Below are 25,625 nucleotides of genomic sequence, written 5' to 3'. Positions count from 1 at the left end.
AGATGCGGAATGTGGAGGCATTTCAAAATAAAATCCATTGGTTAAATTGTCAAGCTTGAAGCAGTCTTAATTCCTTTTCAGCATTTAGATGAGATACTTAATCTCACAATTGCACTATCAGTAGGGCTGGAACAATGGCAAATTTGAGTTTGCACTCAGGTAAAACACCTGCTTTAAGACAGGAAGCTTATTCTTGAGAAGATGAAAACAAGGTACTGCTGAGAGTTGAACTCAGGATCTCCTGTTTACGAGACAGGCGCTTTAACCAACTAAGCCACAGCACCACATGATCCATATGTGAATATTTATTATTCTGCTTTTTCAGAAAACTGCTATGAAAATTTGTAGCATCTAATGTGTAATTCCACTGGTTTTAATTTGTAATGATTGAAGCCATCCTATATTCTCTAAAGAAACTTATTTCATCTAATTCCTTTTAGAGCATTTCAAAAGCAGAAAGTTTTTTTCTCTCAATTGCACTTTATTAGGGCTTTGGGAAAGACATGTTTGATGTCAAACAAAAGTGAAAGTCCTCTTTTTCGGCTAACAGCCCAAACTGACATGAAGAAAGGAAAGCACTGCTGACATTCGAAATCAAGATTTTCTGTTTACTAAACAGGCTCTTTGACCAACTTGGCTACATCACAAAAAGATGTGATATATTGGAAAGACTGCTTAGAGAGTCAGATGCGGAAAGTGGAGGCATTTCAAAATAAAATCCATTGGTTAAGTTGTCAAGTTTGAAGCAGTCTTACTTCCTTTTCAGCATTTAGATGAGATACTTAATCTCACAATTGCACTATCAGTAGGGCTGGAACAATGGCAAATTTGAGTTTGCACACAGGTAAAACACCTGCTTTAAGATAGGAAGCTTATTCTTGATAAGATGAAAACAAGGTACTGCTGAGAGTTGAACTAAGGATCTCCTGTTTACGAGACAGGCGCTTTAACCAACTAAGCCACAGCACCACATGATTCATATGTGAATATTTATTATTCTGCTTTTTCAGAAAACTGCTATGAAAATTTGTAGCATCTAATGTGTAATTCCACTGGTTTTAATTTGTAATGCTTGAGCCCATCCTATATTCTCTAAAGAAAGTTATTTCATCTAATTCCTTTTAGAGCATTTCAAAAGCAAATTTTTTTTTTCACTCAAATTCCACTGGTTTTAATTTGTAATGCTTGAAGCCATCCTATATTCTCTAAAGAAACTTATTTCATCTAATTCCTTTTAGAGCATTTCAAAAGCAGAAAGTTTTTTTCTCTCAATTGCACTTTATTAGGGATTTGGGAAAGACATGTTTGATGTCAAACAAAAGTGAAAGTCCTCTTTTTCGGCTAACAGCCCAAACTGACATGAAGAAAGGAAAGCACTGCTGACATTCGAAATCAAGATTTTCTGTTTACTAAACAGGCTCTTTGACCAACTTGGCTACATCACAAAAAGATGTGATATATTGGAAAGACTGCTTAGAGAGTCAGATGCGGAAAGTGGAGGCATTTCAAAATAAAATCCATTGGTTAAGTTGTCAAGTTTGAAGCAGTCTTACTTCCTTTTCAGCATTTAGATGAGATACTTAATCTCACAATTGCACTATTAGTAGGGCTGGAACAATGGCAAATTTGAGTTTGCACACAGGTAAAACACCTGCTTTAAGATAGGAAGCTTATTCTTGATAAGATGAAAACAAGGTACTGCTGAGAGTTGAACTCAGGATCTCCTGTTTACGAGACAGGCGCTTTAACCAACTAAGCCACAGCACCACATGATTCATATGTGAATATTTATTATTCTGCTTTTTCAGAAAACTGCTATGAAAATTTGTAGCATCTAATGTGTAATTCCACTGGTTTTAATTTGTAATGCTTGAGCCCATCCTATATTCTCTAAAGAAAGTTATTTCATCTAATTCCTTTTAGAGCATTTCAAAAGCAAATTTTTTTTTCACTCAAATTCCACTGGTTTTAATTTGTAATGCTTGAAGCCATCCTATATTCTCTAAAGAAACTTATTTCATCTAATTCCTTTTAGAGCATTTCAAAAGCAGAAAGTTTTTTTCTCTCAATTGCACTTTATTAGGGATTTGGGAAAGACATGTTTGATGTCAAACAAAAGTGAAAGTCCTCTTTTTCGGCTAACAGCCCCAAACTGACATGAAGAAAGGAAAGCACTGCTGACATTCGAAATCAAGATTTTCTGTTTACTAAACAGGCTCTTTGACCAACTTGGCTAAATCACAAAAAGATGCGATATATTGGAAAGACTGCTTAGAGAGTCAGATGCGGAAAATGGAGGAATTTCAAAATAAAATCCATTGGTTAAATTGTCAAGCTTGAAGCAGTCTTACTTCCTTTTCAGCATTTAGATGAGATACTTAATCTCACAATTGCACTATGAGTAGGGCTGGAACAATGGCAAATTTGAGTTTGCACACAGGTAAATCACCTGCTTTAAGATAGGAAGCTTATTCTTGAGAAGATGAAAACAAGGTACTGCTGAGAGTTGAACTCAGGATCTCCTGTTTACGAGACAGGTGCTTTAACCAACGAAGCCACAGCACCACATGATCCATATGTGAATATTTATTATTCTGCTTTTTCAGAAAACTGCTATGAAAATTTGTAGCATCTAATGTGTAATTCCACTGGTTTTAATTTGTAATGCTAGAGCCCATCCTATATTCTCTAAAGAAAGTTATTTCATCTAATTCCTTTTAGAGCATTTCAAAAGCAAATTTTTTTTTTCACTCAAATTCCACTGGTTTTAATTTGTAATGCTTGAAGCCATCCTATATTCTCTAAAGAAACTTATTTCATCTAATTCCTTTTAGAGCATTTCAAAAGCAGAAAGTTTTTTTCTCTCAATTGCACTTTATTAGGGATTTGGGAAAGACATGTTTGATGTCAAACAAAAGTGAAAGTCCTCTTTTTCGACTAACAGCCCCAAACTGACATGAAGAAAGGAAAGCACTGCTGACATTCGAAATCAAGATTTTCTGTTTACTAAACAGGCTCTTTGACCAACTTGGCTAAATCACAAAAAGATGTGATATATTGGAAAGACTGCTTAGAGAGTCAGATGCGGAATGTGGAGGCATTTCAAAATAAAATCCATTGGTTAAATTGTCAAGCTTGAAGCAGTCTTAATTCCTTTTCAGCATTTAGATGAGATACTTAATCTCACAATTGCACTATTAGTAGGGCTGGAACAATGGCAAATTTGAGTTTGCACACAGGTAAAACACCTGATTTAAGATAGGAAGCTTATTCTTGATAAGATGAAAACAAGGTACTGCTGAGAGTTGAACTAAGGATCTCCTGTTTACGAGACAGGCGCTTTAACCAACTAAGCCACAGCACCACATGATTCATATGTGAATATTTATTATTCTGCTTTTTCAGAAAACTGCTATGAAAATTTGTAGCATCTAATGTGTAATTCCACTGGTTTTAATTTGTAATGCTTGAGCCCATCCTATATTCTCTAAAGAAAGTTATTTCATCTAATTCCTTTTAGAGCATTTCAAAAGCAAATTTTTTTTTCACTCAAATTCCACTGGTTTTAATTTGTAATGCTTGAAGCCATCCTATATTCTCTAAAGAAACTTATTTCATCTAATTCCTTTTAGAGCATTTCAAAAGCAGAAAGTTTTTTTCTCTCAATTGCACTTTATTAGGGATTTGGGAAAGACATGTTTGATGTCAAACAAAAGTGAAAGTCCTCTTTTTCGGCTAACAGCCCCAAACTGACATGAAGAAAGGAAAGCACTGCTGACATTCGAAATCAAGATTTTCTGTTTACTAAACAGGCTCTTTGACCAACTTGGCTAAATCACAAAAAGATGCGATATATTGGAAAGACTGCTTAGAGAGTCAGATGCGGAAAATGGAGGAATTTCAAAATAAAATCCATTGGTTAAATTGTCAAGCTTGAAGCAGTCTTACTTCCTTTTCAGCATTTAGATGAGATACTTAATCTCACAATTGCACTATGAGTAGGGCTGGAACAATGGCAAATTTGAGTTTGCACACAGGTAAATCACCTGCTTTAAGATAGGAAGCTTATTCTTGAGAAGATGAAAACAAGGTACTGCTGAGAGTTGAACTCAGGATCTCCTGTTTACGAGACAGGTGCTTTAACCAACGAAGCCACAGCACCACATGATCCATATGTGAATATTTATTATTCTGCTTTTTCAGAAAACTGCTATGAAAATTTGTAGCATCTAATGTGTAATTCCACTGGTTTTAATTTGTAATGCTAGAGCCCATCCTATATTCTCTAAAGAAAGTTATTTCATCTAATTCCTTTTAGAGCATTTCAAAAGCAAATTTTTTTTTTCACTCAAATTCCACTGGTTTTAATTTGTAATGCTTGAAGCCATCCTATATTCTCTAAAGAAACTTATTTCATCTAATTCCTTTTAGAGCATTTCAAAAGCAGAAAGTTTTTTTCTCTCAATTGCACTTTATTAGGGATTTGGGAAAGACATGTTTGATGTCAAACAAAAGTGAAAGTCCTCTTTTTCGACTAACAGCCCCAAACTGACATGAAGAAAGGAAAGCACTGCTGACATTCGAAATCAAGATTTTCTGTTTACTAAACAGGCTCTTTGACCAACTTGGCTAAATCACAAAAAGATGTGATATATTGGAAAGACTGCTTAGAGAGTCAGATGCGGAATGTGGAGGCATTTCAAAATAAAATCCATTGGTTAAATTGTCAAGCTTGAAGCAGTCTTAATTCCTTTTCAGCATTTAGATGAGATACTTAATCTCACAATTGCACTATCAGTAGGGCTGGAACAATGGCAAATTTGAGTTTGCACTCAGGTAAAACACCTGCTTTAAGACAGGAAGCTTATTCTTGAGAAGATGAAAACAAGGTACTGCTGAGAGTTGAACTCAGGATCTCCTGTTTACGAGACAGGCGCTTTAACCAACTAAGCCACAGCACCACATGATCCAAATGTGAATATTTATTATTCTGCTTTTTCAGAAAACTGCTATGAAAATTTGAAGCATCTAATGTGTAATTCCACTGGTTTTAATTTGTAATGATTGAAGCCATCCTATATTCTCTAAAGAAACTTATTTCATCTAATTCCTTTTAGAGCATTTCAAAAGCAGAAAGTTTTTTTCTCTCAATTGCACTTTATTAGGGCTTTGGGAAAGACATGTTTGATGTCAAACAAAAGTGAAAGTCCTCTTTTTCGGCTAACAGCCCAAACTGACATGAAGAAAGGAAAGCACTGCTGACATTCGAAATCAAGATTTTCTGTTTACTAAACAGGCTCTTTGACCAACTTGGCTACATCACAAAAAGATGTGATATATTGGAAAGACTGCTTAGAGAGTCAGATGCGGAAAGTGGAGGCATTTCAAAATAAAATCCATTGGTTAAGTTGTCAAGTTTGAAGCAGTCTTACTTCCTTTTCAGCATTTAGATGAGATACTTAATCTCACAATTGCACTATGAGTAGGGCTGGAACAATGGCAAATTTGAGTTTGCACACAGGTAAAACACCTGATTTAAGATAGGAAGCTTATTCTTGATAAGATGAAAACAAGGTACTGCTGAGAGTTGAACTAAGGATCTCCTGTTTACGAGACAGGCGCTTTAACCAACTAAGCCACAGCACCACATGATTCATATGTGAATATTTATTATTCTGCTTTTTCAGAAAACTGCTATGAAAATTTGTAGCATCTAATGTGTAATTCCACTGGTTTTAATCTGTAATGCTTGAGCCCATCCTATATTCTCTAAAGAAAGTTATTTCATCTAATTCCTTTTAGAGCATTTCAAAAGCAAATTTTTTTTTTCACTCAAATTCCACTGGTTTTAATTTGTAATGCTTGAAGCCATCCTATATTCTCTAAAGAAACTTATTTCATCTAATTCCTTTTAGAGCATTTCAAAAGCAGAAAGTTTTTTTCTCTCAATTGCACTTTATTAGGGATTTGGGAAAGACATGTTTGATGTCAAACAAAAGTGAAAGTCCTCTTTTTCGGCTAACAGCCCAAACTGACATGAAGAAAGGAAAGCACTGCTGACATTCGAAATCAAGATTTTCTGTTTACTAAACAGGCTCTTTGACCAACTTGGCTACATCACAAAAAGATGTGATATATTGGAAAGACTGCTTAGAGAGTCAGATGCGGAAAGTGGAGGCATTTCAAAATAAAATCCATTGGTTAAGTTGTCAAGTTTGAAGCAGTCTTACTTCCTTTTCAGCATTTAGATGAGATACTTAATCTCACAGTTGCACTATGAGTAGGGCTGGAACAATGGCAAATTTGAGTTTGCACACAGGTAAAACACCTGATTTAAGATAGGAAGCTTATTCTTGATAAGATGAAAACAAGGTACTGCTGAGAGTTGAACTAAGGATCTCCTGTTTACGAGACAGGCGCTTTAACCAACTAAGCCACAGCACCACATGATTCATATGTGAATATTTATTATTCTGCTTTTTCAGAAAACTGCTATGAAAATTTGTAGCATCTAATGTGTAATTCCACTGGTTTTAATTTGTAATGCTTGAGCCCATCCTATATTCTCTAAAGAAAGTTATTTCATCTAATTCCTTTTAGAGCATTTCAAAAGCAAATTTTTTTTTCACTCAAATTCCACTGGTTTTAATTTGTAATGCTTGAAGCCATCCTATATTCTCTAAAGAAACTTATTTCATCTAATTCCTTTTAGAGCATTTCAAAAGCAGAAAGTTTTTTTCTCTCAATTGCACTTTATTAGGGATTTGGGAAAGACATGTTTGATGTCAAACAAAAGTGAAAGTCCTCTTTTTCGGCTAACAGCCCCAAACTGACATGAAGAAAGGAAAGCACTGCTGACATTCGAAATCAAGATTTTCTGTTTACTAAACAGGCTCTTTGACCAACTTGGCTAAATCACAAAAAGATGCGATATATTGGAAAGACTGCTTAGAGAGTCAGATGCGGAAAATGGAGGAATTTCAAAATAAAATCCATTGGTTAAATTGTCAAGCTTGAAGCAGTCTTACTTCCTTTTCAGCATTTAGATGAGATACTTAATCTCACAATTGCACTATGAGTAGGGCTGGAACAATGGCAAATTTGAGTTTGCACACAGGTAAATCACCTGCTTTAAGATAGGAAGCTTATTCTTGAGAAGATGAAAACAAGGTACTGCTGAGAGTTGAACTCAGGATCTCCTGTTTACGAGACAGGTGCTTTAACCAACGAAGCCACAGCACCACATGATCCATATGTGAATATTTATTATTCTGCTTTTTCAGAAAACTGCTATGAAAATTTGTAGCATCTAATGTGTAATTCCACTGGTTTTAATTTGTAATGCTAGAGCCCATCCTATATTCTCTAAAGAAAGTTATTTCATCTAATTCCTTTTAGAGCATTTCAAAAGCAAATTTTTTTTTTCACTCAAATTCCACTGGTTTTAATTTGTAATGCTTGAAGCCATCCTATATTCTCTAAAGAAACTTATTTCATCTAATTCCTTTTAGAGCATTTCAAAAGCAGAAAGTTTTTTTCTCTCAATTGCACTTTATTAGGGATTTGGGAAAGACATGTTTGATGTCAAACAAAAGTGAAAGTCCTCTTTTTCGACTAACAGCCCCAAACTGACATGAAGAAAGGAAAGCACTGCTGACATTCGAAATCAAGATTTTCTGTTTACTAAACAGGCTCTTTGACCAACTTGGCTAAATCACAAAAAGATGTGATATATTGGAAAGACTGCTTAGAGAGTCAGATGCGGAATGTGGAGGCATTTCAAAATAAAATCCATTGGTTAAATTGTCAAGCTTGAAGCAGTCTTAATTCCTTTTCAGCATTTAGATGAGATACTTAATCTCACAATTGCACTATCAGTAGGGCTGGAACAATGGCAAATTTGAGTTTGCACTCAGGTAAAACACCTGCTTTAAGACAGGAAGCTTATTCTTGAGAAGATGAAAACAAGGTACTGCTGAGAGTTGAACTCAGGATCTCCTGTTTACGAGACAGGCGCTTTAACCAACTAAGCCACAGCACCACATGATCCAAATGTGAATATTTATTATTCTGCTTTTTCAGAAAACTGCTATGAAAATTTGAAGCATCTAATGTGTAATTCCACTGGTTTTAATTTGTAATGATTGAAGCCATCCTATATTCTCTAAAGAAACTTATTTCATCTAATTCCTTTTAGAGCATTTCAAAAGCAGAAAGTTTTTTTCTCTCAATTGCACTTTATTAGGGCTTTGGGAAAGACATGTTTGATGTCAAACAAAAGTGAAAGTCCTCTTTTTCGGCTAACAGCCCAAACTGACATGAAGAAAGGAAAGCACTGCTGACATTCGAAATCAAGATTTTCTGTTTACTAAACAGGCTCTTTGACCAACTTGGCTACATCACAAAAAGATGTGATATATTGGAAAGACTGCTTAGAGAGTCAGATGCGGAAAGTGGAGGCATTTCAAAATAAAATCCATTGGTTAAGTTGTCAAGTTTGAAGCAATCTTACTTCCTTTTCAGCATTTAGATGAGATACTTAATCTCACAATTGCACTATCAGTAGGGCTGGAACAATGGCAGATTTGAGTTTGCACACAGGTAAAACACCTGATTTAAGATAGGAAGCTTATTTTTGATAAGATGAAAACAAGGTACTGCTGAGAGTTGAACTCAAGATATCCTGTTTATGAGACAGGCACTTTAACCAACTAATCCACAGCACCACATGATCCAAATGTGAATATTTATTATTCTGCTTTTTCAGAAAACTGCTATGAAAATTTGTTGCGTCTAATGTGTAATTCCACTGGTTTTAATTTGTAATGCTTGAGCCCATCCTATATTCTCTAAAGAAAGTTATTTCATCTAATTCCTTTTAGAGCATTTCAAAAGCAAATTTTTTTTTTCACTCAAATTCCACTGGTTTTAATTTGTAATGCTTGAAGCCATCCTATATTCTCTAAAGAAACTTATTTCATCTAATTCCTTTTAGAGCATTTCAAAAGCAGAAAGTTTTTTTCTCTCAATTGCACTTTATTAGGGATTTGGGAAAGACATGTTTGATGTCAAACAAAAGTGAAAGTCCTCTTTTTCGACTAACAGCCCCAAACTGACATGAAGAAAGGAAAGCACTGCTGACATTCGAAATCAAGATTTTCTGTTTACTAAACAGGCTCTTTGACCAACTTGGCTAAATCACAAAAAGATGTGATATATTGGAAAGACTGCTTAGAGAGTCAGATGCGGAAAGTGGAGGCATTTCAAAATAAAATCCATTGGTTAAATTGTCAAGCTTGAAGCAGTCTTAATTCCTTTTCAGCATTTAGATGAGATACTTAATCTCACAATTGAACTATCAGTAGGGATGGAACAATGGCAAATTTGAGTTTGCACTCAGGTAAAACAAGTGCTTTAAGACAGGAAGCTTATTCTTGAGAAGATGAAAACAAGGTACTGCTGAGAGTTGAACTCAGGATCGCCTGTTTACGAGACAGGCGCTTTAACCAACTAAGCTACTGCACCACATGATCCATATGTCAATATTTATTATTCTGCTTTTTCAGAAAACTGCTATGAAAATTTGTAGCATCTAATGTGTAATTCCACTGGTTTTAATTTGTAATGCTTGAGCCCATCCTATATTCTCTAAAGAAAGTTATTTCATCTAATTCCTTTTAGAGCATTTCAAAAGCAAAATTGTTTTACTTAAATTCCACTTGTTTTAATTTGTAATGATTGAAGCCATCCTATATTCTCTAAAGAAACTTATTTCATCTAATTCCTTTTAGAGCATTTCAAAAGCAGAAAGTTTTTTTCTCTCAATAGCACTTTATTAGGGCTTTGGGAAAGACATGTTTGATGTCAAACAAAAGTGAAAGTCCTCTTTTTCGGCTAACAGCCCCAAACTGACATGAAGAAAGGAAAGCACTGCTGACATTTGAAATCAAGATTTTCTATTTACTAAACAGGCTCTTTGACCAACTTGGCTAAATCACAAAAAGATGTGATATATTGGAAAGACTGCTTAGAGAGTCAGATGCGGAAAGTGGAGGCATTTCAAAATAAAATCCATTGGTTAAATTGTCAAGCTTGAAGCAGTCTTATTTCCTTTTCAGCATTTAGATGAGATACTTAATCTCACAATTGCACTATGAGTAGGGCTGGAACAATGGCAAATTTGAGTTTGCACACAGGTAAAACACATGCTTTAAGATAGGAAGCTTATTCTTGAGAAGATGAAAACAAGGTACTGCTGAGAGTTGAACTCAGGATCTCCTGTTTACGAGACAGGCGCTTTAACCAACTAAGCTACAGCACCACATGATCCATATGTCAATATTTATTATTCTGCTTTTTCAGAAAACTGCTATGAAAATTTGTAGCATCTAATGTGTAATTCCACTGGTTTTAATTTGTAATGCTTGAGCCCATCCTGTATTCTCTAAAGAAAGTTATTTCATCTAATTCCTTTTAGAGCATTTCAAAAGCAAAATTTTTTTACTTAAATTCCACTTGTTTTAATTTGTAATGATTGAAGCCATCCTATATTCTCTAAAGAAACTTATTTCATCTAATTCCTTTTAGAGCATTTCAAAAGCAGAAAGTTTTTTTCTCTCAATTGCACTTTATTAGGGCTTTGGGAAAGACATGTTTGATGTCAAACAAAAGTGAAAGTCCTCTTTTTCGGCTAACAGCCCAAACTGACATGAAGAAAGGAAAGCACTGCTGACATTCGAAATCAAGATTTTCTGTTTACTAAACAGGCTCTTTGACCAACTTGGCTACATCACAAAAAGATGTGATATATTGGAAAGACTGCTTAGAGAGTCAGATGCGGAAAGTGGAGGCATTTCAAAATAAAATCCATTGGTTAAGTTGTCAAGTTTGAAGCAATCTTACTTCCTTTTCAGCATTTAGATGAGATACTTAATCTCACAATTGCACTATCAGTAGGGCTGGAACAATGGCAGATTTGAGTTTGCACACAGGTAAAACACCTGATTTAAGATAGGAAGCTTATTTTTGATAAGATGAAAACAAGGTACTGCTGAGAGTTGAACTCAAGATATCCTGTTTATGAGACAGGCACTTTAACCAACTAATCCACAGCACCACATGATCCAAATGTGAATATTTATTATTCTGCTTTTTCAGAAAACTGCTATGAAAATTTGTTGCGTCTAATGTGTAATTCCACTGGTTTTAATTTGTAATGCTTGAGCCCATCCTATATTCTCTAAAGAAAGTTATTTCATCTAATTCCTTTTAGAGCATTTCAAAAGCAAATTTTTTTTTTCACTCAAATTCCACTGGTTTTAATTTGTAATGCTTGAAGCCATCCTATATTCTCTAAAGAAACTTATTTCATCTAATTCCTTTTAGAGCATTTCAAAAGCAGAAAGTTTTTTTCTCTCAATTGCACTTTATTAGGGATTTGGGAAAGACATGTTTGATGTCAAACAAAAGTGAAAGTCCTCTTTTTCGACTAACAGCCCCAAACTGACATGAAGAAAGGAAAGCACTGCTGACATTCGAAATCAAGATTTTCTGTTTACTAAACAGGCTCTTTGACCAACTTGGCTAAATCACAAAAAGATGTGATATATTGGAAAGACTGCTTAGAGAGTCAGATGCGGAAAGTGGAGGCATTTCAAAATAAAATCCATTGGTTAAATTGTCAAGCTTGAAGCAGTCTTAATTCCTTTTCAGCATTTAGATGAGATACTTAATCTCACAATTGAACTATCAGTAGGGATGGAACAATGGCAAATTTGAGTTTGCACTCAGGTAAAACAAGTGCTTTAAGACAGGAAGCTTATTCTTGAGAAGATGAAAACAAGGTACTGCTGAGAGTTGAACTCAGGATCGCCTGTTTACGAGACAGGCGCTTTAACCAACTAAGCTACTGCACCACATGATCCATATGTCAATATTTATTATTCTGCTTTTTCAGAAAACTGCTATGAAAATTTGTAGCATCTAATGTGTAATTCCACTGGTTTTAATTTGTAATGCTTGAGCCCATCCTATATTCTCTAAAGAAAGTTATTTCATCTAATTCCTTTTAGAGCATTTCAAAAGCAAAATTGTTTTACTTAAATTCCACTTGTTTTAATTTGTAATGATTGAAGCCATCCTATATTCTCTAAAGAAACTTATTTCATCTAATTCCTTTTAGAGCATTTCAAAAGCAGAAAGTTTTTTTCTCTCAATAGCACTTTATTAGGGCTTTGGGAAAGACATGTTTGATGTCAAACAAAAGTGAAAGTCCTCTTTTTCGGCTAACAGCCCCAAACTGACATGAAGAAAGGAAAGCACTGCTGACATTTGAAATCAAGATTTTCTATTTACTAAACAGGCTCTTTGACCAACTTGGCTAAATCACAAAAAGATGTGATATATTGGAAAGACTGCTTAGAGAGTCAGATGCGGAAAGTGGAGGCATTTCAAAATAAAATCCATTGGTTAAATTGTCAAGCTTGAAGCAGTCTTATTTCCTTTTCAGCATTTAGATGAGATACTTAATCTCACAATTGCACTATGAGTAGGGCTGGAACAATGGCAAATTTGAGTTTGCACACAGGTAAAACACATGCTTTAAGATAGGAAGCTTATTCTTGAGAAGATGAAAACAAGGTACTGCTGAGAGTTGAACTCAGGATCTCCTGTTTACGAGACAGGCGCTTTAACCAACTAAGCTACAGCACCACATGATCCATATGTCAATATTTATTATTCTGCTTTTTCAGAAAACTGCTATGAAAATTTGTAGCATCTAATGTGTAATTCCACTGGTTTTAATTTGTAATGCTTGAGCCCATCCTGTATTCTCTAAAGAAAGTTATTTCATCTAATTCCTTTTAGAGCATTTCAAAAGCAAAATTTTTTTACTTAAATTCCACTTGTTTTAATTTGTAATGATTGAAGCCATCCTATATTCTCTAAAGAAACTTATTTCATCGAATTCCTTTTAGAGCATTTCAAAAGCAGAAATTTTTTTTCTCTCAATTGCACTTTAATAGGGCTTTGGGAAAGACATGTTTGATGTCAAACGAAAGTGAAAGTACTCTTTTTCGGCTAACAGCCCCAAACTGACATGAAGAAAGGAAAGCACTGCTGACATTCGAAATCAAGATTTTCTGTTTACTAAACAGGCTCTTTGACCAACTTGGCTAAATCACAAAAAGATGTGATATATTGGAAAGACTGCTTAGAGAGTCAGATGCGGAAAATGGAGGCATTTCAAAATAAAATCCATTGGTTAAATTGTCAAGCTTGAAGCAGTCTTACTTCCTTTTCAGCATTTAGATGAGATACTTAATCTCACAATTGCACTATCAGTAGAGCTGGAACAATGGCAAATTTGAGTTTGCACTCAGGTAAAACACCTGCTTTAAGATAGGAAGCTTATTCTTGAGAAGATGAAAACAAGGTACTGCTGAGAGTTTAACTCAGGATCTCCTGTTTACGAGACAGGCGCTTTAACCAACTAAGCCACAGCAAAACATGATCCAAATGTGAATATTTATTATTCTGCTTTTTCAGAAAACTGCTATGAAAATTTGTAGCATCTAATGTGTAATTCCACTGGTTTTAATTTGTAATGATTGAAGCCATCCTATATTCTCTAAAGAAAGTTATTTCATCTAATTCCTTTTAGAGCATTTCAAAAACAATTTTTTTTTCACTCAAATTCCACTGGTTTTAATTTGTAATGCTTGAAGCCATCCTATATTCTCTAAAGAAACTTATTTCATCTAATTCCTTTTAGAGCATTTCAAAAGCAGAAAGTTTTTTTCTCTCAATTGCACTTTATTAGGGATTTGGGAAAGACATGTTTGATGTCAAACAAAAGTGAAAGTCCTCTTTTTCGACTAACAGCCCCAAACTGACATGAAGAAAGGAAAGCACTGCTGACATTCGAAATCAAGATTTTCTGTTTACTAAACAGGCTCTTTGACCAACTTGGCTAAATCACAAAAAGATGTGATATATTGGAAAGACTGCTTAGAGAGTCAGATGCGGAAAGTGGATTCATTTCAAAATAAAATCCATTGGTTAAATTGTCAAGCTTGAAGCAGTCTTAATTCCTTTTCAGCATTTAGATGAGATACTTAATCTCACAATTGAACTATCAGTAGGGCTGGAACAATGGCAAATTTGAGTTTGCACTCAGGTAAAACACCTGCTTTAAGACAGGAAGCTTATTCTTGAGAAGATGAAAACAAGGTACTGCTGAGAGTTGAACTCAGGATCTCCTGTTTACGAGACAGGCGCTTTAACCAACTAAGCCACAGCACCACATGATCCAAATGTGAATATTTATTATTCTGCTTTTTCAGAAAACTGCTATGCAAATTTGTAGCATCTAATGTGTAATTCCACTGGTTTTAATTTGTAATGATTGAAGCCATCCTATATTCTCTAAAGAAACTTATTTCATATAATTCCTTTTAGAGCATTTCAAAAGCAGAAAGTTTTTTTCTCTCAATTGCACTTTATTAGGGCTTTGGGAAAGACATGTTTGATGTCAAACAAAAGTGAAAGTCCTCTTTTTCGGCTAACAGCCCAAACTGACATGAAGAAAGGAAAGCACTGCTGACATTCGAAATCAAGATTTTCTGTTTACTAAACAGGCTCTTTGACCAACTTGGCTAAAACACAAAAAGATGCGATATATTGGAAAGACTGCTTAGAGAGTCAGATGCGGAAAGTGGAGGCATTTCAAAATAAAATCCATTGGTTAAGTTGTCAAGTTTGAATCAGTCTTACTTCCTTTTCAGCATTTAGATGAGATACTTAATGTCACAATTGCACTATGAGTAGGGCTGGAACAATGGCAAATTTGAGTTTGCACACAGGTAAAACACCTGATTTAAGATAGGAAGCTTATTCTTGAGAAGATGAAAACAAGGTACTGCTGAGAATTGAACTCAGGATCTCCTGTTTACGAGACAGGCGCTTTAACCAACTAAGCCACAGCACCACATGATTCATATGTGAATATTTATTATTCTGCTTTTTCAGAAAACTGCTATGAAAATTTGTAGCATCTAATGTGTAATTCCACTGGTTTTAATTTGTAATGCTTGAGCCCATCCTATATTCTCTAAAGAAAGTTATTTCATCTAATTCCTTTTAGAGCATTTCAAAAGCAAATTTTTTTTTCACTCAAATTCCACTGGTTTTAATTTGTAATGCTTGAAGCCATCCTATATTCTCTAAAGAAACTTATTTCATCTAATTCCTTTTAGAGCATTTCAAAAGCAGAAAGTTTTTTTCTCTCAATTGCACTTTATTAGGGATTTGGGAAAGACATGTTTGATGTCAAACAAAAGTGAAAGTCCTCTTTTTCGGCTAACAGCCCCAAACTGACATGAAGAAAGGAAAGCACTGCTGACATTCGAAATCAAGATTTTCTGTTTACTAAACAGGCTCTTTGACCAACTTGGCTAAATCACAAAAAGATGCGATATATTGGAAAGACTGCTTAGAGAGTCAGATGCGGAAAATGGAGGCATTTCAAAATAAAATCCATTGGTTAAATTGTCAAGCTTGAAGCAGTCTTAATTCCTTTTCAGCATTTAGATGAGATACTTAATCTCACAATTGCACTATCAGTAGGGCTGGAACAATGGCAAATTTGAGTTTGCACTCAGGTAAAACACCTGCTTTAAGACAGGAAGCTTATTCTTGAGAAGATGAAAACAAGGTACTGCTGAGAGTTTAACTCAGGATCTCCTGTTTACGAGACAGGCGCTTTAACCAACTAAGCCACAGCACCACATGATCCAAATGTGAATATTTATTATTCTGCTTTTTTAGAAAACTGCTATGAAAATTTGTAGCATCTAATGTGTAATTCCACTGGTTTTAATTTGTAATGATTGAAGCCATCCTATATTCTCTAAAGAAACTTATTTCATCTAATTACTTTTAGAGCATTTCAAAAGCAGAAAGTTTTTTTCTCTCAATTGCACTTTATTAGGGCTTTGGGAAAGACATGTTTGATGTCAAACAAAAGTGAAAGTCCTCTTTTTCGGCTAACAGCCCAAACTGACATGAAGAAAGGAAAGCACTGCTGACATTCGAAATCAAGATTTTCTGTTTACTAAACAGGCTCTTTGACCAACTTGGCTACATCACAAAAAGATGTGATATATTGGAAAGACTGCTTAGAGAGTCAGATGCGGAAAGTGGAGGCATTTCAAAATAAAAACCATTGGTTAAGTTGTCAAGTTTGAAGCAGTCTTACTTCCTTTTCAGCATTTAGATGAGATACTTAATCTCACAATTGCACTATCAGTAGGGCTGGAACAATGGCAAATTTGAGTTTCCACACAGGTAAAACACCTGATTTAAGATAGGAAGCTTATTCTTGATAAGATGAAAACAAGGTACTGCTGAGAGTTGAACTAAGGATCTCCTGTTTACGAGACAGGCGCTTTAACCAACTAAGCCACAGCACCACAAGATTCATATGTGAATATTTATTATTCTGCTTTTTCAGAAAACTGCTATGAAAATTTGTAGCATCTAATGTGTAATTCCACTGGTTTTAATTTGTAATGCTTGAGCCCATCCTATATTCTCTAAAGAAAGTTATTTCATCTAATTCCTTTTAGAGCATTTCAAAAGCAAATTTTTTTTCACTCAAATTCCACTGGTTTTAATTTGTAATGCTTGAAGCCATCCTATATTCTCTAAAGAAACTTATTTCATCTAATTCCTTTTAGAGCATTTCAAAAGCAGAAAGTTTTTTTCTCTCAATTGCACTTTATTAGGGATTTGGGAAAGACATGTTTGATGTCAAACAAAAGTGAAAGTCCTCTTTTTCGGCTAACAGCCCCAAACTGACATGAAGAAAGGAAAGCACTGCTGACATTCGAAATCAAGATTTTCTGTTTACTAAACAGGCTCTTTGACCAACTTGGCTAAATCACAAAAAGATGCGATATATTGGAAAGACTGCTTAGAGAGTCAGATGCGGAAAATGGAGGCATTTCAAAATAAAATCCATTGGTTAAATTGTCAAGCTTGAAGCAGTCTTACTTCCTTTTCAGCATTTAGATGAGATACTTAATCTCACAATTGCACTATGAGTAGGGCTGGAACAATGGCAAATTTGAGTTTGCACACAGGTAAAACACATGCTTTAAGATAGGAAGCTTATTCTTGAGAAGATGAAAACAAGGTACTGCTGAGAGTTGAACTCAGGATCTCCTGTTTACGAGACAGGCGCTTTAACCAACTAAGCCACAGCACCACATGATCCATATGTGAATATTTATTATTCTGCTTTTTCAGAAAACTCCTATGAAAATTTGTAGCATCTAATGTGTAATTCCACTGGTTTTAATTTGTAATGCTTGAACCCATCCTATATTCTCTAAAGAAAGTTATTTCATCTAATTCCTTTTAGAGCATTTCAAAAGCAGAAAGTTTTTTTCTCTCAATTGCACTTTATTAGGGATTTGGGAAAGACATGTTTGATGTCAAACAAAAGTGAAAGTCCTCTTTTTCGACTAACAGCCCCAAACTGACATGAAGAAAGGAAAGCACTGCTGACATTCGAAATCAAGATTTTCTGTTTACTAAACAGGCTCTTTGACCAACTTGGCTAAATCACAAAAAGATGTGATATATTGGAAAGACTGCTTAGAGAGTCAGATGCAGAATGTGGAGGCATTTCAAAATAAAATCCATTGGTTAAATTGTCAAGCTTGAAGCAGTCTTAATTCCTTTTCAGCATTTAGATGAGATACTTAATCTCACAATTGCACTATCAGTAGGGCTGGAACAATGGCAAATTTGAGTTTGCACTCAGGTAAAACACCTGCTTTAAGACAGGAAGCTTATTCTTGAGAAGATGAAAACAAGGTACTGCTGAGAGTTGAACTCAGGATCTCCTGTTTACGAGACAGGCGCTTTAACCAACTAAGCCACAGCACCACATGATCCAAATGTGAATATTTATTATTCTGCTTTTTCAGAAAACTGCTATGAAAATTTGTAGCATCTAATGTGTAATTCCACTGGTTTTAATTTGTAATGATTGAAGCCATCCTATATTCTCTAAAGAAACTTATTTCATCTAATTCCTTTTAGAGCATTTCAAAAGCAGATAGTTTTTTTCTCTCAATTGCACTTTATTAGGGCTTTGGGAAAGACATGTTTGATGTCAAACAAAAGTGAAAGTCCTCTTTTTCGGCTAACAGCCCAAACTGACATGAAGAAAGGAAAGCACTGCTGACATTCGAAATCAAGATTTTCTGTTTACTAAACAGGCTCTTTGACCAACTTGGCTACATCACAAAAAGATGTGATATATTGGAGAGACTGCTTAGAGAGTCAGATGCGGAAAGTGGAGGCATTTCAAAATAAAATCCATTGGTTTAATTGTCAAGCTTGAAGCAGTCTTACTTCCTTTTCAGCATTTAGATGAGATACTTAATCTCACAATTGCACTATGAGTAGGGCTGGAACAATGGCAAATTTGAGTTTGCACACAGGTAAAACACCTGATTTAAGATAGGAAGCTTATTCTTGAGAAGATGAAAACACGGTACTGCTGAGAATTGAACTCAGGATCTCCTGTTTACGAAACAGGCGCTTTAACCAACTAAGCCATAGCACCACATGTTCCATAGGTGAATATTTATTATTCTGCTTTTTCAGAAAACTGCTATGAAAATTTGTAGCATCTAATGTGTAATTCCACTGGTTTTAATTTGTAATGCTTGAGCCCATCCTATATTCTCTAAAGAAAGTTATTTCTTCTAATTCCTTTTAGAGCATTTCAAAAGCAAATTTTTTTTTTCACTCAAATTCCACTGGTTTTAATTTGTAATGCTTGAAGCCATCCTATATTCTCTAAAGAAACTTATTTCATCTAATTCCTTTTAGAGCATTTCAAAAGCAGAAAGTTTTTTTCTCTCAATTGCACTTTATTAGGGATTTGGGAAAGACATGTTTGATGTCAAACAAAAGTGAAAGTCCTCTTTTTCGACTAACAGCCCCAAACTGACATGAAGAAAGGAAAGCACTGCTGACATTCGAAATCAAGATTTTCTGTTTACTAAACAGGCTCTTTGACCAACTTGGCTAAATCACAAAAAGATGTGATATATTGGAAAGACTGCTTAGAGAGTCAGATGCGGAATGTGGAGGCATTTCAAAATAAAATCCATTGGTTAAATTGTCAAGCTTGAAGCAGTCTTAATTCCTTTTCAGCATTTAGATGAGATACTTAATCTCACAATTGCACTATCAGTAGGGCTGGAACAATGGCAAATTTGAGTTTGCACTCAGGTAAAACAACTGCTTTAAGACAGGAAGCTTATTCTTGAGAAGATGAAAACAAGGAACTGCTGAGAGTTGAACTCAGGATCTCCTGTTTACGAGACAGGCGCTTTAACCAACTAAGCCACAGCACCACATGATCCAAATGTGAATATTTATTATTCTGCTTTTTTAGAAAACTGCTATGAAAATTTGTAGCATCTAATGTGTAATTCCACTGGTTTTAATTTGTAATGATTGAAGCCATCCTATATTCTCTAAAGAAACTTATTTCATCTAATTCCTTTTAGAGCATTTCAAAAGCAGAAAGTTTTTTTCTCTCAATTGCACTTTATTAGGGTTTTGGGAAAGACATGTTTGATGTCAAACAAAAGTGAAAGTCCTCTTTTTCGGCTAACAGCCCAAACTGACATGAAGAAAGGAAAGCACTGCTGACATTCAAAATCAAGATTTTCTGTTTACTAAACAGGCACTTTGACCAACTTGGCTACATCACAAAAAGATGTGATATATTGGAAAGACTGCTTAGAGAGTCAGATGCGGAAAGTGGAGGCATTTCAAAATAAAATCCATTGGTTAAGTTGTCAAGTTTGAAGCAATCTTACTTCCTTTTCAGCATTTAGATGAGATACTTAATCTCACAATTGCACTATCAGTAGGGCTGGAACAATGGCAAATTTGAGTTTGCACACAGGTAAAACACCTGATTTAAGATAGGAAGCTTATTCTTGATAAGATGAAAACAAGGTACTGCTGAGAGTTGAACTCAAGATATCCGGTTTATGAGACAGGCGCTTTAACCAACTGATCCACAGCACCACATGATCCAAATGTGAATATTTATTATTCTGCTTTTTCAGAAAACTGCTATGAAAATTTGTAGCGTCTAATGTGTAATTCCACTGGTTTTAATTTGTAATGCTTGAGCCCATCCTATATTCTCTAAAGAAAGTTATTTCATCTAATTCCTTTTAGAGCATTTCAAAAGCAAATTTTTTTTTTCACTCAAATTCCACTGGTTTTAATTTGTAATGCTTGAAGCCATCCTATATTCTCTAAAGAAACTTATTTCATCTAATTCCTTTTAGAGCATTTCAAAAGCAGAAAGTTTTTTTCTCTCAATTGCACTTTATTAGGGATTTGGGAAAGACATGTTTGATGTCAAACAAAAGTGAAAGTCCTCTTTTTCGACTAACAGCCCCAAACTGACATGAAGAAAGGAAAGCACTGCTGACATTCGAAATCAAGATTTTCTGTTTACTAAACAGGCTCTTTGACCAACTTGGCTAAATCACAAAAAGATGTGATATATTGGAAAGACTGCTTAGAGAGTCAGATGCGGAAAGTGGAGGCATTTCAAAATAAAATCCATTGGTTAAATTGTCAAGCTTGAAGCAGTCTTACTTCCTTTTCAGCATTTAGATGAGATACTTAATCTCACAATTGAACTATCAGTAGGGCTGGAACAATGGCAAATTTGAGTTTGCACTCAGGTAAAACACCTGCTTTAAGACAGGAAGCTTATTCTTGAGAAGATGAAAACAAGGTACTGCTGAGAGTTGAACTCAGGATCTCCTGTTTACGAGACAGGCGCTTTAACCAACTAAGCCACAGCACCACATGATCCAAATGTGAATATTTATTATTCTGCTTTTTCAGAAAACTGCTATGCAAATTTGTAGCATCTAATGTGTAATTCCACTGGTTTTAATTTGTAATGATTGAAGCCATCCTATATTCTCTAAAGAAACTTATTTCATCTAATTCCTTTTAGAGCATTTCAAAAGCAGAAAGTTTTTTTCTCTCAATTGCACTTTATTAGGGATTTGGGAAAGACATGTTTGATGTCAAACAAAAGTGAAAGTCCTCTTTTTCGGCTAACAGCCCAAACTGACATGAAGAAAGGAAAGCACTGCTGACATTCGAAATCAAGATTTTCTGTTTACTAAACAGGCTCTTTGACCAACTTGGCTAAATCACAAAAAGATGTGATATATTGGAAAGACTGCTTAGAGAGTCAGATGCGGAATGTGGAGGCATTTCAAAATAAAATCCATTGGTTAAATTGTCAAGCTTGAAGCAGTCTTAATTCCTTTTCAGCATTTAGATGAGATACTTAATCTCACAATTGCACTATCAGTAGGGCTGGAACAATCGCAAATTTGAGTTTGCACTCAGGTAAAACACCTGCTTTAAGACAGGAAGCTTATTCTTGAGAAGATGAAAACAAGGTACTGCTGAGAGTTGAACTCAGGATCTCCTGTTTACGAGACAGGCGCTTTAACCAACTAAGCCACAGCACCACATGATCCAAATGTGAATATTTATTATTCTGCTTTTTCAGAAAACTGCTATGAAAATTTGTAGCATCTAATGTGTAATTCCACTGGTTTTAATTTGTAATGATTGAAGCCATCCTATATTCTCTAAAGAAACTTATTTCATCTAATTCCTTTTAGAGCATTTCAAAAGCAGAAAGTTTTTTTCTCTCAATTGCACTTTATTAGGGCTTTGGGAAAGACATGTTTGATGTAAAACAAAAGTGAAAGTCCTCTTTTTCGGCTAACAGCCCAAACTGACATGAAGAAAGGAAAGCACTGCTGACATTCGAAATCAAGATTTTCTGTTTACTAAACAGGCTCTTTGACCAACTTGGCTACATCACAAAAAGATGTGATATATTGGAAAGACTGCTTAGAGAGTCAGATGCGGAAAGTGGAGGCATTTCAAAATAAAATCCATTGGTTAAGTTGTCAAGTTTGAAGCAATCTTACTTCCTTTTCAGCATTTAGATGACATACTTAATCTCACAATTGCACTATGAGTAGGGCTGGAACAATGGCAAATTTGAGTTTGCACACAGGTAAAACACCTGATTTAAGATAGGAAGCTTATTCTTGATAAGATGAAAACAAGGTACTGCTGAGAGTTGAACTCAAGATCTCCTGTTTATGAGACAGGCGCTTTAACCAACTAATCCACAGCACCACATGATCCAAATGTGAATATTTATTATTCTGCTTTTTCAGAAAACTGCTATGAAAATTTGTAGCGTCTAATGTGTAATTCCACTGGTTTTAATTTGTAATGCTTGAGCCCATCCTATATTCTCTAAAGAAAGTTATTTCATCTAATTCCTTTTAGAGCATTTCAAAAGCAAATTTTTTTTTTCACTCAAATTCCACTGGTTTTAATTTGTAATGCTTGAAGCCATCCTATATTCTCTAAAGAAACTTATTTCATCTAATTACTTTTAGAGCATTTCAAAAGCAGAAAGTTTTTTTCTCTCAATTGCACTTTATTAGGGCTTTGGGAAAGACATGTTTGATGTCAAACAAAAGTGAAAGTCCTCTTTTTCGGCTAACAGCCCAAACTGACATGAAGAAAGGAAAGCACTGCTGACATTCGAAATCAAGATTTTCTGTTTACTAAACAGGCACTTTGACCAACTTGGCTACATCACAAAAAGATGTGATATATTGGAAAGACTGCTTAGAGAGTCAGATGCGGAAAGTGGAGGCATTTCAAAATAAAATCCATTGGTTAAGTTGTCAAGTTTGAAGCAATCTTACTTCCTTTTCAGCATTTAGATGAGATACTTAATCTCACAATTGCACTATCAGTAGGGCTGGAACAATGGCAAATTTGAGTTTGCACACAGGTAAAACACCTGATTTAAGATAGGAAGCTTATTCTTGATAAGATGAAAACAAGGTACTGCTGAGAGTTGAACTCAAGATATCCGGTTTATGAGACAGGCGCTTTAACCAACTAATCCACAGCACCACATGATCCAAATGTGAATATTTATTATTCTGCTTTTTCAGAAAACTGCTATGAAAATTTGTAGCGTCTAATGTGTAATTCCACTGGTTTTAATTTGTAATGCTTGAGCCCATCCTATATTCTCTAAAGAAAGTTATTTCATCTAATTCCTTTTAGAGCATTTCAAAAGCAAATTTTTTTTTTCACTCAAATTCCACTGGTTTTAATTTGTAATGCTTGAAGCCATCCTATATTCTCTAAAGAAACTTATTTCATCTAATTCCTTTTAGAGCATTTCAAAAGCAGAAAGTTTTTTTCTCTCAATTGCACTTTATTAGGGATTTGGGAAAGACATGTTTGATGTCAAACAAAAGTGAAAGTCCTCTTTTTCGACTAACAGCCCCAAACTGACATGAAGAAAGGAAAGCACTGCTGACATTCGAAATCAAGATTTTCTGTTTACTAAACAGGCTCTTTGACCAACTTGGCTAAATCACAAAAAGATGTGATATATTGGAAAGACTGCTTAGAGAGTCAGATGCGGAAAGTGGAGGCATTTCAAAATAAAATCCATTGGTTAAATTGTCAAGCTTGAAGCAGTCTTACTTCCTTTTCAGCATTTAGATGAGATACTTAATCTCACAATTGAACTATCAGTAGGGCTGGAACAATGGCAAATTTGAGTTTGCACTCAGGTAAAACACCTGCTTTAAGACAGGAAGCTTATTCTTGAGAAGATGAAAACAAGGTACTGCTGAGAGTTGAACTCAGGATCTCCTGTTTACGAGACAGGCGCTTTAACCAACTAAGCCACAGCACCACATGATCCAAATGTGAATATTTATTATTCTGCTTTTTCAGAAAACTGCTATGCAAATTTGTAGCATCTAATGTGTAATTCCACTGGTTTTAATTTGTAATGATTGAAGCCATCCTATATTCTCTAAAGAAACTTATTTCATCTAATTCCTTTTAGAGCATTTCAAAAGCAGAAAGTTTTTTTCTCTCAATTGCACTTTATTAGGGCTTTGGGAAAGACATGTTTGATGTAAAACAAAAGTGAAAGTCCTCTTTTTCGGCTAACAGCCCAAACTGACATGAAGAAAGGAAAGCACTGCTGACATTCGAAATCAAGATTTTCTGTTTACTAAACAGGCTCTTTGACCAACTTGGCTACATCACAAAAAGATGTGATATATTGGAAAGACTGCTTAGAGAGTCAGATGCGGAAAGTGGAGGCATTTCAAAATAAAATCCATTGGTTAAGTTGTCAAGTTTGAAGCAATCTTACTTCCTTTTCAGCATTTAGATGACATACTTAATCTCACAATTGCACTATGAGTAGGGCTGGAACAATGGCAAATTTGAGTTTGCACACAGGTAAAACACCTGATTTAAGATAGGAAGCTTATTCTTGATAAGATGAAAACAAGGTACTGCTGAGAGTTGAACTCAAGATCTCCTGTTTATGAGACAGGTGCTTTAACCAACTAATCCACAGCACCACATGATCCAAATGTGAATATTTATTATTCTGCTTTTTCAGAAAACTGCTATGAAAATTTGTAGCGTCTAATGTGTAATTCCACTGGTTTTAATTTGTAATGCTTGAGCCCATCCTATATTCTCTAAAGAAAGTTATTTCATCTAATTCCTTTTAGAGCATTTCAAAAGCAAATTTTTTTTTTCACTCAAATTCCACTGGTTTTAATTTGTAATGCTTGAAGCCATCCTATATTCTCTAAAGAAACTTATTTCATCTAATTACTTTTAGAGCATTTCAAAAGCAGAAAGTTTTTTTCTCTCTATTGCACTTTATTAGGGATTTGGGAAAGACATGTTTGATGTCAAACAAAAGTGAAAGTCCTCTTTTTCGACTAACAGCCCCAAACTGACATGAAGAAAGGAAAGCACTGCTGACATTCGAAATCAAGATTTTCTGTTTACTAAACAGGCTCTTTGACCAACTTGGCTAAATCACAAAAAGATGTGATATATTGGAAAGACTGCTTAGAGAGTCAGATGCGGAAAGTGGAGGCATTTCAAAATAAAATCCATTGGTTAAATTGTCAAGCTTGAAGCAGTCTTAATTCCTTTTCAGCATTTAGATGAGATACTTAATCTCACAATTGAACTATCAGTAGGGCTGGAACAATGGCAAATTTTAGTTTGCACTCAGGTAAAATACCTGCTTTAAGATAGGAAGCTTATTCTTGAGAAGATGAAAACAAGGTACTGCTGAGAGTTTAACTCAGGATCTCCTGTTTACGAGACAGGCGCTTTAAACAACTAAGCCACAGCACCACATGATCCAAATGTGAATATTTATTATTCTGCTTTTTCAGAAAACTGCTATGAAAATTTGTAGCATCTAATGTGTAATTCCACTGGTTTTAATTTGTAATGATTGAAGCCATCCTATATTCTCTAAAGAAACTTATTTCATCTAATTCCTTTTAGAGCATTTCAAAAGCAGAAAGTTTTTTTCTCTCAATTGCACTTTATTAGGGCTTTGGGAAAGACATGTTTGATGTCAAACAAAAGTGAAAGTCCTC

At 34.9% G+C, this 25,625-nt stretch overlaps 27 non-coding genes across 27 annotated transcripts; all 27 read right to left on the bottom strand.

Moving 5' to 3' along the window:
* Positions 1 to 210: 210 nt before the first annotated feature.
* On the bottom strand, positions 211 to 284 carry TRNAT-CGU (transfer RNA threonine (anticodon CGU)). Its single transcript has one exon. It is a non-coding gene; the product is annotated as a tRNA-Thr (tRNA).
* Positions 285 to 895: 611 nt separating this feature from the next.
* On the bottom strand, positions 896 to 969 carry TRNAT-CGU (transfer RNA threonine (anticodon CGU)). Its single transcript has one exon. It is a non-coding gene; the product is annotated as a tRNA-Thr (tRNA).
* Positions 970 to 1,693: 724 nt separating this feature from the next.
* On the bottom strand, positions 1,694 to 1,767 carry TRNAT-CGU (transfer RNA threonine (anticodon CGU)). The gene has a single exon. It is a non-coding gene; the product is annotated as a tRNA-Thr (tRNA).
* A 724-nt stretch (positions 1,768 to 2,491) lies between these two features.
* On the bottom strand, positions 2,492 to 2,565 carry TRNAT-CGU (transfer RNA threonine (anticodon CGU)). The gene has a single exon. It is a non-coding gene; the product is annotated as a tRNA-Thr (tRNA).
* A 725-nt stretch (positions 2,566 to 3,290) lies between these two features.
* TRNAT-CGU (transfer RNA threonine (anticodon CGU)) lies at positions 3,291 to 3,364 on the bottom strand. Its single transcript has one exon. It is a non-coding gene; the product is annotated as a tRNA-Thr (tRNA).
* Positions 3,365 to 4,088: 724 nt separating this feature from the next.
* TRNAT-CGU (transfer RNA threonine (anticodon CGU)) lies at positions 4,089 to 4,162 on the bottom strand. The gene has a single exon. It is a non-coding gene; the product is annotated as a tRNA-Thr (tRNA).
* A 725-nt stretch (positions 4,163 to 4,887) lies between these two features.
* TRNAT-CGU (transfer RNA threonine (anticodon CGU)) lies at positions 4,888 to 4,961 on the bottom strand. The gene has a single exon. It is a non-coding gene; the product is annotated as a tRNA-Thr (tRNA).
* A 611-nt stretch (positions 4,962 to 5,572) lies between these two features.
* On the bottom strand, positions 5,573 to 5,646 carry TRNAT-CGU (transfer RNA threonine (anticodon CGU)). The gene has a single exon. It is a non-coding gene; the product is annotated as a tRNA-Thr (tRNA).
* Positions 5,647 to 6,370: 724 nt separating this feature from the next.
* Positions 6,371 to 6,444, bottom strand: TRNAT-CGU (transfer RNA threonine (anticodon CGU)). The gene has a single exon. It is a non-coding gene; the product is annotated as a tRNA-Thr (tRNA).
* A 724-nt stretch (positions 6,445 to 7,168) lies between these two features.
* TRNAT-CGU (transfer RNA threonine (anticodon CGU)) lies at positions 7,169 to 7,242 on the bottom strand. Its single transcript has one exon. It is a non-coding gene; the product is annotated as a tRNA-Thr (tRNA).
* A 725-nt stretch (positions 7,243 to 7,967) lies between these two features.
* TRNAT-CGU (transfer RNA threonine (anticodon CGU)) lies at positions 7,968 to 8,041 on the bottom strand. Its single transcript has one exon. It is a non-coding gene; the product is annotated as a tRNA-Thr (tRNA).
* Positions 8,042 to 9,451: 1,410 nt separating this feature from the next.
* On the bottom strand, positions 9,452 to 9,525 carry TRNAT-CGU (transfer RNA threonine (anticodon CGU)). Its single transcript has one exon. It is a non-coding gene; the product is annotated as a tRNA-Thr (tRNA).
* A 722-nt stretch (positions 9,526 to 10,247) lies between these two features.
* TRNAT-CGU (transfer RNA threonine (anticodon CGU)) lies at positions 10,248 to 10,321 on the bottom strand. The gene has a single exon. It is a non-coding gene; the product is annotated as a tRNA-Thr (tRNA).
* A 1,520-nt stretch (positions 10,322 to 11,841) lies between these two features.
* TRNAT-CGU (transfer RNA threonine (anticodon CGU)) lies at positions 11,842 to 11,915 on the bottom strand. Its single transcript has one exon. It is a non-coding gene; the product is annotated as a tRNA-Thr (tRNA).
* A 722-nt stretch (positions 11,916 to 12,637) lies between these two features.
* TRNAT-CGU (transfer RNA threonine (anticodon CGU)) lies at positions 12,638 to 12,711 on the bottom strand. Its single transcript has one exon. It is a non-coding gene; the product is annotated as a tRNA-Thr (tRNA).
* A 1,519-nt stretch (positions 12,712 to 14,230) lies between these two features.
* TRNAT-CGU (transfer RNA threonine (anticodon CGU)) lies at positions 14,231 to 14,304 on the bottom strand. The gene has a single exon. It is a non-coding gene; the product is annotated as a tRNA-Thr (tRNA).
* A 611-nt stretch (positions 14,305 to 14,915) lies between these two features.
* Positions 14,916 to 14,989, bottom strand: TRNAT-CGU (transfer RNA threonine (anticodon CGU)). Its single transcript has one exon. It is a non-coding gene; the product is annotated as a tRNA-Thr (tRNA).
* Positions 14,990 to 15,713: 724 nt separating this feature from the next.
* Positions 15,714 to 15,787, bottom strand: TRNAT-CGU (transfer RNA threonine (anticodon CGU)). The gene has a single exon. It is a non-coding gene; the product is annotated as a tRNA-Thr (tRNA).
* A 611-nt stretch (positions 15,788 to 16,398) lies between these two features.
* Positions 16,399 to 16,472, bottom strand: TRNAT-CGU (transfer RNA threonine (anticodon CGU)). Its single transcript has one exon. It is a non-coding gene; the product is annotated as a tRNA-Thr (tRNA).
* Positions 16,473 to 17,195: 723 nt separating this feature from the next.
* On the bottom strand, positions 17,196 to 17,269 carry TRNAT-CGU (transfer RNA threonine (anticodon CGU)). The gene has a single exon. It is a non-coding gene; the product is annotated as a tRNA-Thr (tRNA).
* A 612-nt stretch (positions 17,270 to 17,881) lies between these two features.
* TRNAT-CGU (transfer RNA threonine (anticodon CGU)) lies at positions 17,882 to 17,955 on the bottom strand. The gene has a single exon. It is a non-coding gene; the product is annotated as a tRNA-Thr (tRNA).
* A 611-nt stretch (positions 17,956 to 18,566) lies between these two features.
* Positions 18,567 to 18,640, bottom strand: TRNAT-CGU (transfer RNA threonine (anticodon CGU)). Its single transcript has one exon. It is a non-coding gene; the product is annotated as a tRNA-Thr (tRNA).
* A 725-nt stretch (positions 18,641 to 19,365) lies between these two features.
* TRNAT-CGU (transfer RNA threonine (anticodon CGU)) lies at positions 19,366 to 19,439 on the bottom strand. The gene has a single exon. It is a non-coding gene; the product is annotated as a tRNA-Thr (tRNA).
* Positions 19,440 to 20,849: 1,410 nt separating this feature from the next.
* Positions 20,850 to 20,923, bottom strand: TRNAT-CGU (transfer RNA threonine (anticodon CGU)). Its single transcript has one exon. It is a non-coding gene; the product is annotated as a tRNA-Thr (tRNA).
* A 611-nt stretch (positions 20,924 to 21,534) lies between these two features.
* On the bottom strand, positions 21,535 to 21,608 carry TRNAT-CGU (transfer RNA threonine (anticodon CGU)). The gene has a single exon. It is a non-coding gene; the product is annotated as a tRNA-Thr (tRNA).
* A 2,208-nt stretch (positions 21,609 to 23,816) lies between these two features.
* TRNAT-CGU (transfer RNA threonine (anticodon CGU)) lies at positions 23,817 to 23,890 on the bottom strand. The gene has a single exon. It is a non-coding gene; the product is annotated as a tRNA-Thr (tRNA).
* A 1,410-nt stretch (positions 23,891 to 25,300) lies between these two features.
* On the bottom strand, positions 25,301 to 25,374 carry TRNAT-CGU (transfer RNA threonine (anticodon CGU)). Its single transcript has one exon. It is a non-coding gene; the product is annotated as a tRNA-Thr (tRNA).
* Between the last annotated feature and the right edge of the window lie 251 nt (positions 25,375 to 25,625).

The sequence above is a fragment of the Dendrobates tinctorius genome, unplaced genomic scaffold (genome assembly GCF_039654945.1).
Source record: "Dendrobates tinctorius isolate UK_male_01 unplaced genomic scaffold, ASM3965494v1 ptg000254l, whole genome shotgun sequence".
Taxonomy (NCBI): Eukaryota; Metazoa; Chordata; class Amphibia; order Anura; family Dendrobatidae; genus Dendrobates; species Dendrobates tinctorius.
Note: the sequence above shows the minus strand (reverse complement) of the source record. Positions and strands in the feature narration are given on the sequence as shown.